Consider the following 16863-nt stretch of genomic DNA (forward strand, 5'->3'; position numbering starts at 1 on the left):
AGAGAGCTGGAGTCAGAAAATCAAAAGGGCCGGACTCACTCAGCATTTCTTAAGCTGAAGGAGTTGAAAAACAAATTCAAGCTACGGGTGGCAATACTTAAAGATAGTTTGGGTAGAATGTTGAATGATCCAGGAAGTATAAAAAGAAGATGGAAAGAGTACACAGAGTCACTGTATCAGAAGGAATTGGCTGACACAGAGGAATTTAATGAAATAATATATGAGAACGAACCTATGGTGATGAAGGAGGAAGTTCAAGTTGCTATGAAGGAATTGGCAAAAAATAAGGCTCCAGGAGTTGACAGCATGCCAATTGATTTATTTCAACAAACAGATGCTGCCCTGGATGTGCTCACTAAGTTGTGCCAGGACATCTGGAGGACAGCCAGCTGGCCAACTGACTGGAAGAGATCGTTATTTGTTTCCATTACAAAGAAAGGTGACCTGGTACTTAACAATAAAAGAGAGATCAAAGATGGCGGTGGAGGCAGAGACAACGTGGTGAGCTGCTGGAGCAGCGGACCACTTGGAAAAGGGCCATTATGACCCTCTACAGACTTCTGTTTATTAATAATTGAACAGTTAAACAGTTGATGACTGGTCTTCAGTGAGGATTGAGGCTCAACAACAGGAATTAAAGGATTTCCAAGGAAGAATGGGTGAGTGCCGCAGCTCCCAACCCCCTCCCACAGAGCCCGCACTGCGCCTCACCGCAGCCGCAGCTCCATGAAGCTCCCACAGCTGGAACCTATGGAATCCCTCGCCCAGGATGGAGGGTGGGCACCTGGCCTCCCCAGGACTGGTGCGGTGGAGCCACCACACTGCAGCAAAGTGTACTTGTTCCGAGGAGAATTCTTGGAGCCAAATGGTGGCGGCAGGGGAAGCGGGCGGACACTGGCCTCCCGCGTGCGAGATGAAGCGCGACCGCCAGCCACCCGTGGGGGAGAAGACTTGCGCTTGTTGGCCACCCACATGGAAGATGGCACTCGCCCAGCGGCCGCCTGCATGGGGGATGGTGCGGGCCCGCCGGCTTCCCGCACAGGGGATGGCGCATGCCTGCCAGCCGGCCATGTGGGAGATGACACTCGTGAGGTGGCTCGCGCCCGTCAGCCACCCGCATGGAAGATGGCACGTGCCCCGGTGGCCACCTGCGTGGGGGGATGGCACGTGCCCACCAACCTCCTGCACGCGAGATGGCGTGAGCCTGCTGGCCGCCTGCAATGGGGAATGGCACGCGCCTGCCAGTCGCCCGTGTGGGAGATGGCGTGCACCTGCTGGCCACCCCACTCTGGGGGATGGTGCGCACCGCTGGCTGCCTGCACACGAGATGGCTTGTGCATGCCGAGAGATGAAGTGTGCCCGCCAGCCACCCTCATGGAAGATGGAACGTGCCCGGTGGCCACCTGCGTGGGGGGATGGCACGTGCCCACCAGCCTCCTGCAATGGGGAATGGCACGCACCCGCCAATCGCTTGTGTGGGGGATGGTGCGCACCTGCTGGCCCGCTGGCTGCCTGCGCACCTGCTGAGAAATGATGCAAGCCCTCAGGTCGCCCACGCACAAGACGATGTGTGCCTGCCAGCTGCCCGCGCTAAGGGATGACATGCACCTACCCCCACCGGCTGCCCGCGCACGAGATGATGCGTGCCCACCGAGAGAGGACGTGCGCTCGCCGGTTGCCCGCCCACGAGATGATACGTGCCCGCCGGCTACCCGCGTGGGAGATAACATGCGGGAGATGGCAAGCACCTGCCAGTCACCTGCTCTGGGGGATGGTGCGTGCCCACCAGCCACCTGCATGGAAGAGATGACACGTGCCCCGCTGCCCATGGGGAGGACGTGTGCCCCACCACATGCATGTTTGGGTTTCCTTGGAAAACCAGAGAAGATGATCACCTGTACAATGGATTGTTGAAAGTCACTGTGACTTGTCTACTTGATGACACTTAACAGTGGCAGCATGTCCAAGAGAACCAACATCCTAAAAGCACCACATATTTTGATCTGTTGAATGCTTCTGCCAAAAGATGTTTAGACCTGGGGGGAGCCTGTTCACAATTTTCAGGTTCCCTTTGCCATTTATAAAGGGGGAGGGAAGTGACACCTACTTCAAATTATAGTATGACCACTTATGGGGAGGAGTAAAAGTGGTGGTGCTGGAATTGGAGATGCTGTCCCTGGCCACACACTCCTCAGCCAGGTGAGGGGACCAGATTAATGTGGGGGCAATTAGAGGGGAGTGTACCAGCCAGCCCATGGGGGGTGTTGCCTTGCTTGGGACGGGCTGTCCTCGGCCCTCGGCTCGAGGCGAGCAGTCACGGCCCTCTGCCCGGGGTGGGCTGTCTTCAGCTTGGAGTGAGCCATCATGGTCCTCAGGGTGAGCTCCTCAGTCCCCAGATTGTGCCATCTGACCCCTGGGTAGGAAAAAAAAAATGGCTAAGGTATCCAGAGAATTTTATCTAGGCTACTTTCTGCCACCCTCTCCCCCAGTAAACCTGAAAGCAACACCCCCAAAACCCCTCTATTTGTAACTCACAAGTTTCTTCTCTCTAGGTTTGCTCCCTTTCCTACAGGTAACCTTACCACTGAGTTTTACTTCAGACCTGACCCCGAACCCAGTGCCAGTGACAAAAAGGAAATAAAACTGCCAGCTAAAGAAGCAAAGGAGGATGGAGCCTCTGGGTTCAACCAGCCATCCCCACTGGACCCACCTGGGAAAACACTTTGCAGTCCAGAGGGGAGCAAATGACAGGAAAATATCTTCTAACAGGACAAGAAGGCAAGCAGCCTTAACCCAAGATCACCAGTAAGGTGATAAAGTGTCCTCCCTTTCCCCCTTCACATCAAAGCCCCTGTTCAGCATGAATAAGCCAGAGAGTTGGCACCCAGTTCCCAAATCAGTAAGACAGTTGATTTAACTACCATTGGAAAATGCTTGTCATTTTCCTGTAGCATCTGGTCCCCACTGGATCACTTTCATTTCCTTCACCTGCTTCCCCCACCAACCAATTTCTGCAGCTCTGCAACCGCATCCCTGCCCATCCTCACTTTTCTGCCCCCAACCCTCACCTCCTTGTACCCCCAATTTGTTTTTTTCCAATAAATATTAAAGAAAAAAAACCCAAAAAACAAAGAAAGGTGACCCAACAGAGTGTAGAAATTATTGAACAATATCATTGATATCACATGCAAGCAAGATTCTGCTGGCAATATGAGAGATGGCAATTAAAACCACAATGAGATACCATTTCACCTCAGTAGCAGTAGCAAAGTTTAGCTGTACAGCAAGCAACAAATGCTGGCAAAGTTGTGGAGAATCTGGAACTCTTATTCACTGTTGGTGGGAGTGTAAAATTGTACAGTCACCCTGGAAAACAGTTTGATGTTTCCTCAAAAGGTTTAACACAGAAACTTTGTATGACCTAGACATTTTCACTACTAGGAATATATCCCAAGGATATTAGAACTGAGACACAGAGATTTTGTACACCAATGTTCATATCAGCATTATTCACCATTGTAAGAACATGGAAACAGTCTAAATGTCCAACTACAACTGAATGCATTAAGAAATTGTAGTACATTCACACAATGGAATACTATGCAGCACTCAGGAGCAATGATTTTGAAAAATACTACATAACTTGAGAGAGACTGAAGAACACTATGCTGAGTGAACTCAGTCTCATAAGGACAATACTGCATAAGACCATTACTGTAAAAATAGAAGGATAACTATTTTGTCATCTTTTCAAGTTTCCATTGAAACTTTCCTATCCCTTCATCCTCTATCTGCTCACTAACCTCTGCTATATTAGTGATTTCTCCCCTTTCCCCTTTTCTCCTCCTTTTCCCCTTTCTCTACCTCTTTTAAACCGCTATACACATTTTGCTCAAACTTCTACTTTTACCATTAATTATTTGTCCTTATGAGACTGAGTTATTTCACTCAACATAATGCTGTTTAGATTATTCCATGTTGTATAATATTGTATGAAATTGTTGTTCAGTAGTGCTGCATAGTATTCCATTGTGTGAACATACTACAATTTTCCAGTCCATTAAATTGTACTTTGGGGGTTTCTTTTCAGTTGATTCCTTTCTTAATTCTCATTTGAGCTGTTTCTATTTCCTTGTTGTTGTGAATAATGCTGAGATGAACACAGGTGTATAAGTCTTCTTTGGTTTCTCAGTATTGATTTCTTGGGTTTTTTTTGTTTTTGTTTTTGTTGCTGTTGAGTGCTGTCAAGTTCCTTGTGACTCTTAGCAACCACATGTACAACAGCTCTGAACCCTGCTCTACCCTGAACCAACCTCATTGTTTCCAACCCACCTACCACCATTACCCTAGTCACTGAGTCAATCCATTACATCAAGGATCTTCCTCTCCTGTGCTGTCCTTCCATCCTTCCAAGCATGTTGTCCCTCTCCAAGGACTGTTCCCACCTTCCAACATGTCCAAAATATGTCAGACAAAACTTCAGAATCCTTGCCTCCAAGGAGCAGCCTGGTTTCACCCTCTATAGGACAAACTTGTTTGTTATCCTAGCAGTCAGCCCATGGTATGTTCAGTACTCTTCTCAAAGGCATCAATTTCCCTTCTGTTATTCCTAGTCGTCCAGCTTTCTGATGTATAGCATGTAACTGCAAAGACCATGGCCTGGATCAGGCACATCTTAGTCTCCAGACTGACATTGTTGCCTTTCAGTATTCTGGAGAGGTTTCTGAAAGTAGATTTTCCCAATTCAGTTTGTCTTTTGATTTCCTGGCTGCTGGTACCAAGAGTGTTGATTGTGGAGCTAAGCAAACTGAAACTGTTAACAATCTCTATTTCTTCACCATTTATCATGATGCTGCCAGTTGTCCCAGTGTGAGAATCTTTGTTTTCTTGATGTAGAGTTTTAATCCATATTGAAGGCTCTTGTCCTTGACCTTCTGCAGCAAATGCCTCATGTCCTCCTCAGTTTCAGCAAACAGGGTTGTGTCATCTGCATAACTCTGGTTGTTGATGAGTCTTCCTTCAATCCTGATGCCACATTCTCTTCATAGAGCCCTGCCTCCAGGATAACCTGTTTCGCATATAGATTGAAAAAGTATTGAGATAGGATATATCCCTGGCATACTCTTTTGAGTTAATAAGGTCTCATTCATCAATTATCCTTTCCTGATTGTGCATTTCTGGCTATATGTGCCAGCCTATTTATGCTATAGGCTAAGTTCTCTCAGTTTGGCTCCATTATGCTTTTATGAATCTTACGGTTTTGGGTTTTATTCCCAGGTCTCTGATCAATCTTGAGTTGATTTTTGTGTATAGTTTGAGATATGGATCCTGTTTCAGCTTTCTGCAGGGAGAAATCCAGTTTTGCCAGCACCATTTGTTGAAGAGATTGTCATTTCCCCATTAGATAAGTCTTACTTCCTTGTGGAATATCAGTTGACCTTAAAAAGATGGGTCCATTTCTGTGTTCCCAATTCTGTTCCACTAGTCTATGTACCTGTCATTGTACCAGTACCATGCTCTTTTGGTTACTGCTACTGGGTAGTAGATTTTGAGGTCAGTGAGTGTTATGCCTCCCACTTCATTTTTCTTTTTCAGAAGTGCTTTGCTTATTTGGGACTCTTTTCTTTCCAAATACAACCCCAAATTGCCTTTTCTATCTCTTTGGAGAATGAGTTTGGTGCTGTACTGGGATTGTTTTGAATATGTAGATTGCTTTTGGGAGGATTCTCATTTTCACAGTGTTGAGTCTTCATATCCATGAATAGGGAATACTTTTCCATTTAGTTAAGTCTCTTATCATTTCTTGTAGTAGTTAGTGGTTTTCTTTTTTCCCTTTTCCTTTATAAAGGATTTTTGTGTCTCCAGTCAGGTTTATTCGCAAATATTTCATTTTGTGGTTGGCTATTGTAAATGGTATTGCTTTCTTGGTTTTGTTTTCTGTGCTTTCTTTGTTCGTGTAGAGAAATCCTACTGATTTTTGTACACTGATCTTTTATCCTGCTATTCATATAAACTGGTCTAATAGGTCTAACAGTTTTTTTATTGAGTCTGGGGTTTTCTGTGTACATGATTATACTGTCTGCATAGAGGGGAAGTTTTACCACCTCTTTGTCAGTTTGAATGCCTCTTCTTTCTCTTGTCTGCTCTAGCAATTACTTCCAATACATTATTGAATAGGAGTGGTGTGACTGTGGGTATCCTTGTTTGGTGCCTGTTCACAAGGGGAATGCCCTTAGTCTTTCTCCATTGAGAATGATGACTTTGGTTTTGTGTATATGCTTTTCACTATGTTGAAGAAATTCCCTTCTATTAATATTATATTGAGTGTTTTAATCAAGAAGGTGTGTTGGGTTTTGGCAAATACCCTTTTTACTTCAACTGATAGGCTCACGGAGTTCTTATTCTTTGTTAATGTGGTAAATTACATGAACCATCCTTGCATATCTATTATGAATCCCACTTGGTCATGATGTATGTTTTTAATACACTATTGGATTCTATTGGCTAACATTTTTAAAAGATGTTTGTGTCTATATTTAGTAGATACATTGATCTATAGTTTTCTTTTGGGGCACTGTTTTTGCCTGGTTTTGATGTTAGAGTTCACTTCTTCCCCTCCCCCCCAATTTTTTTTTTTTTTTTAATCATTTAAGTAGAATTGATGGTAGATCATCTCTGAATGTTTGGTAGAATTCACCTGTGAAAACATCTGGGCCAGGAGATTTTGGGAGAGGAGTCTTTGTATGATCTGCTCAATTTCTTCTTTTTGTGATAGGTTTGTTCCGGTGTTCTACAACTGTTTCTGCCACTCTGGGGAAAGTGTGGGTATCTAGGACGAAATCAATTCTTAAGATTGTTTTTAAATTTGGATGGGATAGATTTAAAGTTGTATTTTCATTCTCATGGACTTGTTTTCATTGTCTTCTGCTTTAACTTGAACTTGCCCACGAGTAATTGATGATCTCTTGCTTTGTTTTGACTGCTGATATTGAGCATCTTCATGGACTCTTTCCACAAATGTAGTCAATCTGATTTCTGTTTAATCCAACGAGTGAGATCCATATGCATAGTTGCCATTTATATTTTCTTAAAAAATTTGCAAATGAATAATCCATTCATTGTACAAAATTCAATCATTTGAACTCTAGCTTTATTTCTATCATCAGGTCCTAACCAGCAATTCTTTTTCTTCATTTCTACCTTTTTCATTCCAGCCACAATTATTATTAATACATCTTAATTGCATGCTTGATCATTTTCAGACTGCAAAAGTTGATATACATCCTCAATTTCTTTATCTTTGGCTTTGATGGTTAGTGTTTATATTTGAGTAGTAGTTGTATTAACAAGTCTTCTTCGGATGAGTATTGTTAGTATAATATCACTCATATCAGTGTACTTCAAGATAGATCTTGAAATGTCCTTCCTTACTATGAATGTGGCATCATTTCTTTTCAATTTGTCAGTCCTGGCATAATAGACCATATGATTATTTGATTCAAAATGGCCAATACTCCTCACTAATGCTAGAATGTCAATATCCATTTTGTTTTATTTAATTTTTTTGGTTTTATTTTTGATGACTTCACACTTTCCTAGATTCGTATTTTGTACATTCCATGTTCTAATTCTTAATGGCTATTTGCAGTTTTTCCTCCTCATTTTTTTAGTGTCTTCCAACCTGAGGGCTTCATGTACCATGATTATATCCAGCAATGTTCATCTGTTATTCATTGTGTTTTCAAAGGCCTGTTATTTTAGATGTGGGTGACCAGTCCTATTTCTTAATCTGTTTCAGTATGAAAGTTCCCTGAAACCTGTTCACCATGGGTGACCATGCTGATATTTGAAATATCAATGGCATAGCTTCTAGCATCACAGCAACATGTAAGTCATTCCAACACAGCAAACTGACAGATTAGTGCTGTATTCATAAGGGCAAACTATAAAACAAGCACGCATATACAAATATAAATCAAAGACGTGTGCTATGGAAAAGAGAAAATAAATTATCTAGCCTGGAATAGTGTATCTGCCAGCCCAGCAGAAGATTGGAGTTGAGGTGCCCAGTCAGGTCAGAGTTTCTGCTCGTCTGAGTGCTGACCAAAGCCCTAAGATGTAAGCCAGGTTGCATTAGCACTTATTCTGGGCTGACGTGTATCCAGAGTGTGTCAAGGTGTGGGATCCTAAGCCTGGGGCAGAGTTTTTGCTGCCCTCAGAAGAGCTTAAGCTAGTCTGCCTGGCTAGATATGATGGCTTTGTCAGTCCAGATGGCTTCAGGCAGAGAACCTAGTCAGACACAGCTAGTGTAAAGAGAGAGTCCCTGCCAATCTGGCATGTCTACATGTGACTAATGCACTTGAGTGTGTTAGGTTAGGGTTCCCAGTCAGATGAGATGGCCCCACTAATCTGGTGCCAGATGTGCCACAGGTCATAGGCTCTGGAAAAATGCAATAGCTCCAGATACAAGATGGTGTGGATATTGGTCTAAGACAAAACTATAACTAAAACCCTGACTGTTCCCCACCTACTGAGTAGTAAGTGGGGTGGGCATAGGGGTAGTGAACAAAGGAGGGGTTCTGAAATGCTCAGCTGTGTGGATATCACTGCCGCTGCCCACCATCATCCCGGACACCCACGCCATGTGCAAGATGGCAACACTGTTATGTTTACAGTTCTGGTATTCTGTTGTTCTTCTTATTGAATATTTTAATTTCATATCTTCCTTCAATTAGTGTTTTAATTCCTTCATTTAATTTCTTTTTTAAACTGTGGGTTGGAGAATTATTGTCCATATCTGTCATCTTTGTTTTCTGGTGTCTTTGGTGTAGAGGTTCACCTTAACAGGAGCAACAATAAATTTTCTGAACTTCCACGCCCTCATCCTTGAAATTATAGTACTTATAACATCTCCATCAAATAATTAAATATGTGTACAACTGGTTAATGCATACATGCAATACCAGCCCATTAAGTGGACTGAAGCTGATGGGTTTACAGGAAATAGTGAATGTTTCTCCAGCAGGTAGGCTCATATGTGTAATTGTAGGATGCCCCTTTACCATCTTTGCCATCTTAAGCAGCTCCCATACTCTGCAGCCACTTCTAGGGATTAAATTATCCTGTCTTTTTCCATTATAAATACCAGCCTCAGCAGTTCAGGCCTGACCTGTGGTTATGGGAAATGGACCAGGAATGGAGGAGAACAGCTTGCCTTTTCATTTCTCTCCCACCTCTCTCTCCCCCACTCCCTATCTTGGCAATTTCCAGCCTGCAATCCTTCCTTCCCTGATTTGTTGGTGTCTGGGAATGGAAGTAAAGCGCAGTTATAATCATGTTATAATCTAGTCACCAGACAAGCTGTTTTTGGGAGAAGCCCATTTGATGTCCTCTCACAGGGCATGGCTATAGGTACTTGGAAATTCCCAGCAAGCCCTCTAATAAATTTGATTGCTTATTCTCTTACCTCTTCTTAGTGCTGCAGCCTACCACCCAGTGCATAGCCTTCTTGGGCAAGATCTCATCAAAGCTGTGCCAGCTTTCTAAGAAAACTGCTTGGAATATACCCTAAGAGAATGAGAACCATGACACAGATGGAGACTTGTACACCAAAGTTCATGGTAGCACTATTCACCTTTGCACATATATGGAAACTGCCCAAATGTCCAACCATAATAGAATGGATTAAGAAATAATAGTACATGCAGCACAAAGGAGCAATAATAATGTAAAATGCAATAATGGTTACCCATGATAGACAATGTTTGGTGGAGCGCCCCAATTTAAAACAAGCTTGGAAGCAGAAACAGCATCAACTTCCACAATAGCTTGCCCCCAGAAACACTATGAATCTGGAGAAAGCATAAAAGTTATATGAGTTTTCAGGTCTTTTGTTCATAGGGTCGCTATGAGTCGCCTACAACTTGACAGCACTTAACAACAACAATAACAACAACAACAACTACCTAACTTGGGAGGGACTGAGAGCATTATGCTAAGTGAACTAATTCAGTCCCATAAGGACGAATACTGTATAAGACCATTATTTTAGAAATAGAAAGATAACTAGTAAAACATGTATGAGGATCCAAGGGGATGAAGTGGGGGGGAAAGGGGTGAGGATGGGTGGGGGCGGCATAATCATAGGGTTGTACTTTTTCATGGGTGGAGAGAGGGGTGGATTAAGGAAATGGGAATGATATGGTGTGAAAGACAATGTACACAAACTTTATGCGAATATCAGTATAAACTAATAATATTTTTTTTTAAAAAAAAGCTTTGTCAGCTACCTACTGGACTCACTTGGTCCTCTGGAAACTCACTCACCCATATGTTAAATCTTAGGGTTGTGGTCTTGCTGTCCCTTCCCATCTCTCTCACATGCCAAGACAGGAATTTCAGCTACCCTTCTTCTTTAAAGTTCTTCAGGCAAGAGGTCTTGAAACTTGGGTGCACCAGAGTGAGTAGGCCCACCAAGCCTCAGAATCATACCTCTAAAGAAAATGTTGCTAAAAAAATGCCCCTTCTGATAAACTCTCATTTCACAGTTGAGAACACTTCTGAGATCTCTTGGCATGGCTGATGGTTGCGGGTATTGTGGGTAGCTTCCTTGCATCTAAGGAGGGTGTGAAAAATGCCATAACAATTCTCTTCAGACAAACACTCTCTACCAGTATAACTCTCTCTTCTGGCAGGGATTGGAGAGAAATGTTCACAGGCAATTTTTCACTTGCACATCTCTCAAGAGCTAACAATTTGAAACAAAGAGGTTGAATATGGCATTTAAAAGTGCAGGCTGCCAGAAGTTCCTCAAAGTGTGCTAGGAAAATTATACACTCAAGCCACCCCCCCTCCCGATCTTTTACTTTATAACAAAGTGTAATAGAATGTAAGTGAAGGAGGGGGAAAAAGTGCAGACTGCAAGACAGAGTGTCTGGGTTCAAATCTTGCCTCTGCCATTTCTCAACTGCATGTCCTTGGACAAGATACTTCACCTGTCTGTTCCTCATTCCCCATAATTGTGAAATATGGACATAAAACCTTCCATACAAGATTGCTATGCAGATTAAGTGAATTATTATAGGTATGAGACCTCTTAGTGCCTGTCACATACTAGGTGATTGATGTATGAAAGCATTCAACTGTATGACTAATAAAAACCATGGACAACATTACAAAGAAAGAGATTTCTCAGATTACTTAATTGTGTTATTGTGGAAGCTGTACACAGACCAAGAAGCAGTCATTTGAAAATAACAAGTGGATATTGCATGGTTTAAAATCAAGATAAGTGTGTAAATCGGATATATCAGGGAACCATACCTATTTAATCGGTATGTTGATCAAATAATCAGAAACACAGGGCTAAATGAAGAAGAATTTGGCATCAGGATTGGAGGAAGACTTAACAACCTGCAATATACAGAAGGCACCACAGCCTTGCTTGAAGGAAACAAAGAGAACTTGAAGGACATTTGATGACACTCAAAGATTGTAACCTGGTCATACATCAACATAAAGAAAACACCACAATCAACACCCATGAAAGTAGCAGTTAAGAAATCAAACAATACATTTCATTGGGCTAATCTGCTGCCAAGGCCCTTTTTAAAGTGCTAAAGGGAAAGAATGTGGGAGCAATTAGTAGACTATGCAGGAAACAACCTGGACTCTTTACAACAAAAATACAAGAAAACAAAGGTAACAAATGTGTGTGATAATCCTGGAACTCTGGACTTCAAAAGAAATGAAGGAGTTGAAATACTCACTGAAAATAGAATCTGCATGAAAAAAAAAATTGAATAAGGAGACAGAAGAGTGAATTGTGAACTGAACTGATTCAGCATAGCCATTTTCAACCTCTGAAAGTAGTTTTCTCTTTAGCACAGGAACCTAGGATTGCAGCAGCATCCACACCAGCACTAGTTGATGACAAGAAAAGTACAATCTCTCCCATGTTTGGAGTTGAACATTCTCCACTCCTTGAAATCAAAAGAATGCACAACTTTGGCCATCTCTGATCTGGTTGTAATGTCCCTGGCCTAATGCTCCTGTGGGTCTAGTGCTGGGTTCGTGTCACTCCCACATTTGGAGGCATAAGCACTCCTCCTACTAAGGTTGGTGCAGTGCACCATCTACAACCAAGTTCCTGGTCTGACAGAGAATGCCTCTGACAAGGGTACCTTGCAGATATTGTAGAGGGTGCATGTCACCCTCACATTTAAAGACACACATGCTCTACAGTCATCTCCTGGACTCTATCCCAAGATCAGGTATCATATCTTGTCTCCACCCAGCTCACCAGTGGTGAGGGCACCAATCAGGTGCCACCTGCCAGGATGTGCACATGATCTCTGAATCCTGCTCTATCCTGAGCCAATCTCACTGTCTCTGACACACCTACCCTCATGACCCCAGTTATTGTGTCAATCCATCTCATCCGGGGTCTTCCTCTCCTGTGCTGCCCCTTGGCATGTTGCCAGGAAGGATCCTTCCAAGCATGATATCCTTCTCTAAAGACTAGTCCCTCTTGGAAATATGGCTGAAGGATGTAAAAGGGAGTCTCTAAGCCCTTTGTCTCAAGGAACAACTTAGTTTCGCCCACTCAAGGACAGACCTGTTGGTTCTCCTTTCTATTTTTATTATTTTTTGTAAATATCTTTTTTTTCCTTTTTTTACTCCTCCCCAGTTTTGGTTCTGTTTGGGTGTTTTTTGTTGTTGGGGTTTTTTTGTTTTGGTTTTTTTTTTAATGTCCATTCTACTTATTTTTTTTTTCTTCCCCCCCCCTCCTACTTGGTCAGACAGCAACAGGGTTCACACTACCCAACAACACATGTACCTTCTGGAGTTTCATTCATGAGACAAAAGAAAGCAACTGTTCTGTATTGTAGACTACAACCAACCTCATTGTAAACTGATTGTAGACTACAACAACAACAACTGCACTACATAAATTGTGACCTGAAAATTGTGCACACACTTCCATCCTCTCACACTCACCAGAAAAGAGAGGATGAGAAACTTAAGTGCTACCAAACTAGCAAACTGAGTAACATACATGCCTCACTCAATTGGAGATATAAAAACAGAATAAAAATTAAACCATCAGAATGCTTTAGAGATAAAAGACAACTTCAAAACACAAGGAGGAAAAAATAAAACCAAAGGACAAGATGGCACAAATAAGTATCCAACATATAGGGCTGGAAAGCCTTTCAGAAGAAGAAATGGCAATGGGTCTTTCTTACAAGAAAGGGGGAAAAGGTGCAACCACTGTGGAAGGCAGTATGGCACTTTCTCGAAAAGTTGCAAATAGAGATACCATTTGACCCAGCAATTCCACTAGTAGGAATATACCCCACAGAGACCATCACTGACATCCAAATAGATATATGCACACCCATGTTTATTGTGGCTTTGTTCACAATAGCAGGGAGTTGGAAACAACCTAAGTCCCTGTCAACAAACGAATGAATAGAGAAGCTCTAGTATATCCACACAATGGAATACTATGCTGCATTGAAAAACAAGGAACTCTTCCAATATTATTCAAAATGGGTGACTCTGGAGGACATTATGCTGAGTGAAGTATCTCAGTCACGAAAGGACAAATACTGCATGGTGCCACTGTTGTAAAACAGTACTGACCTTGGGGTTGGGGCGAGACTGAGAAAGACGGGTTCAATAGTGTGTACTGCATTGAAACAGAAGAGGGAGAAAACTGTTTAAAAGGGATATGTGATTAGGTATTTTTGTCATGATGGGAGTCCAGAGCAAAGGCTACATGGTGGAGTGGACCTGGGGGAGGGTTTGTTAAACAATGAAAGAATTTGTCTTTTACTTTTCCAAGAAGGTAGTGTACTAGGGGAGAGGGTTGGGAGGGGGGGAAAGTGCAACAATGAATAAATGGAAATCCAAAGTCTCTGTGAATTTTTACTGAAATTAATAATAAATTTAAATTAAAAAATATTTTAAAAATTAAGAAAAAATACTGCTACAAGAAGACCAAAACAACTTACATAAATTTTATCACAATCTTGAAATGGAAGATTCAACATTGTGAAAATGTGTATACTACCAAAAAAAGTACAAATATATTGCAATCTTTTTTTAGTGGTTTACATTGTTTTCTAAAATTTTCTTTTACATTCGTTTTCTCACAAAATTAATTTACATTTTGTTTTACACTATTTTTCATTCATATTGTGTTTCATACAGTCATTCCAAAGCATAATACTTTATAAAATTTTTTTAAAAGAGGTGGGGGGATTATAGTACACATAGATTTAATCTTTAGAAGGTCCCATGCATCAATTTTATCCCCATAGATTGTGCATTTCTTGTTGTATTTGGCAGTTTTTTTATACCTTAGACTAGCGCTTCTAAGCTTGATCCCAATTTGTCTGTTATGGATGTTATGGTTTTGGGCTTTACTCCTAGGTCTCTGATCCACTTTGAGTTGATTTGTGTGTGTGGTGTGAGATGTGGATCTTGTTTCAGCTTTCTGCAGGTGGAAGTCCACTTTTGCCAGCACCATTTGCTGAAGAGGTTATCATTTCCCCATTTGATAGCTTTGATTTCCTTGTAGGATATGAGTTAACCATAGATAGCTGGTTCTATTTCTGAGTTGTCAATTCTGTTCCTTTGGTCTATGTGCCTGTCATTGTACCAGTACCATGCTGTTTTGGTTACTACTACTGTGTAGTAGGTTTTGAGGTCAGGGAGTACTATACCTCCAACTTCATTTTTGTTTCTCAGAAGTGTTTTGCTTATTCGGGATCTCTTGCCTCTCCAAATAAATTTTATAATTTCCCTTTCAATTTCCTTGAAAAATGAATTGGTATCTGGATTGGGATTGCATTGAAAATGTAGATTGCTTTTTCCAACAGGGTGAACAGAAAACCTACAGACTGGGAACAAATATTTGGTAATACCATCTCAGACAAGAGTCTTACAACAAAAGTTTACAGAATACTCCTGGGCCTCCACAAGAAAAAGACTAATACCTAATTACAAAATGGGCAAAAGACATGGAAAGATTTTCAGAAAGGAAGATATTTGAATGGCAATAAGACACATGAAGAAATGCTCCAAATTACTGGCAATAAGAGAGATGCAAATCAAAACCACAATGAGGCACCGTCTCACTCTAGTTAGAGTGACAAAGTTTAACAAAGCAACAAGTAATAAGTGTTGGCGAGGATGTGGTGAGAAAAGAACTTTTATACATTGTTAGTGTGAGTATAGAATGGTACAACCACTCTGGAAGGCAGTTTGGCACTTCCTCAAAAAGCTGAACATAGAAATTCCACATGATCTAGCTATTCCACTACTTGGAATATACCCTGAGAAAATGAGAACTGAGGCACAAACAGAGACTTATACACCAATGTTCATAGCAGTGTTATTCATCATCACAATAACATGGAAACAGCCTAAATGTCCCACCACAAACGAATGGATTGAGAAATTATGGTACATTCATACAATGGAATAGTATGCATCACCTAACTTGGGAGGGACTGGAGAGCATTATGCTGAGTGAACTAACTCAGTCCCATAAAGATAAATATTGTATCAAACCATTATTGTAGAATGAGTACAAGGATCCAAGAGGGGTGAGAGAGGTTGGAAGCAGAGGGATGTGGACATGCAGGGGTGGGGCGTGGGGGGGATTAATCATAGGGTTGTAAAATTTGATGAGTGGGTGGGTGAGTGAAATGAAAACAATTTATTCTTGAAAACAATGTATTCAAATATTGTAAAGGAACTAGTAGAAAATTAAGGAAAAAATTTTAAAAAGAGAGAGAGAGAAAATAAATTATAGTTAAGTGTCTCCATCAGATTGAAAGTTTGAGGAAACCACAGGGAAAGAATAAAAATCAAGGAAAATACAGGTAATACTTTAGAAGAGTTTAAAATAAGGCAATATAAAGTGACAAAATAAATGGAGAATTAAAAATCACACAAAAGCAGCAAAATTAAATCTAGAGTATCAAACTAAAATTTAAGAAACAGATGATAGATACATTTTAAGGACAGGAGAGCAACAGAGGCACAAACAGAGATTTGCACACCAATGTTCATAGCATTGTTAATTCACCTTTGCAAGAACATGGAAATAGCCCGGATGTCCAACTACGATCACATGGATTGAGAAATTATGGCACATTCACACAATGGAGTACTACACAGCACGCAGGAACAATGATTTTGTAAATTATTACCTATCTTGGGAGGGACTGGGGAGCATTATGCTGAGTGAACCAACTCAGTCCCACAAGGATAAATACTGTATAAAAACATTATTGTAGAGTAAGTATGAGGATCCAAGGGAAGGGTGGAGGGTTGAAGGAGAGGAATGAGGATGTGCAGGGGGAGGCACACGTGGTGGAGATGTGGTGGATTAATCAAGGAGTTGTACGATTTGATGGGGGAGAAGTGAGGTGAAATTGGAAGAATCTGATCTGAAAAACAACATATTTGAATTTTGTAAATAAACTAGTGTAATAAAAAATAAATAAAAAGACTGAATTCACATAACACAGAATTGGTGAAATGGAAGACAGATATTTCAGTATTAATATGTTAGAGGAAAAATTGGGGGGGAGGGGAAAAAGAAAGAAATCCTAAGAGTTATATGGAATACTTTCAAGAGGAATAACTTGCATGTAATTGGAATTCCAAAAAAGAAGAAACAAACAAAAAAGACACAGAAAAATGTTTAAAATTTGATAGAAATTTCCCAATCAATATATCTTTTTTTTTCTTGCTTTTTTTAAAAATTTAGGTTGTTTATTTTTCATTTCAATGAACATCTACAGAGATTTTGGGATTCCATTCATTCATTGTTGCACCCTTCTC

This window comes from Elephantulus edwardii, unplaced genomic scaffold (assembly GCF_000299155.1).
Source record: "Elephantulus edwardii isolate Elephantulus edwardi_28Jun2011 unplaced genomic scaffold, EleEdw1.0 scaffold00210, whole genome shotgun sequence".
Classification (NCBI taxonomy): domain Eukaryota; kingdom Metazoa; phylum Chordata; class Mammalia; order Macroscelidea; family Macroscelididae; genus Elephantulus; species Elephantulus edwardii.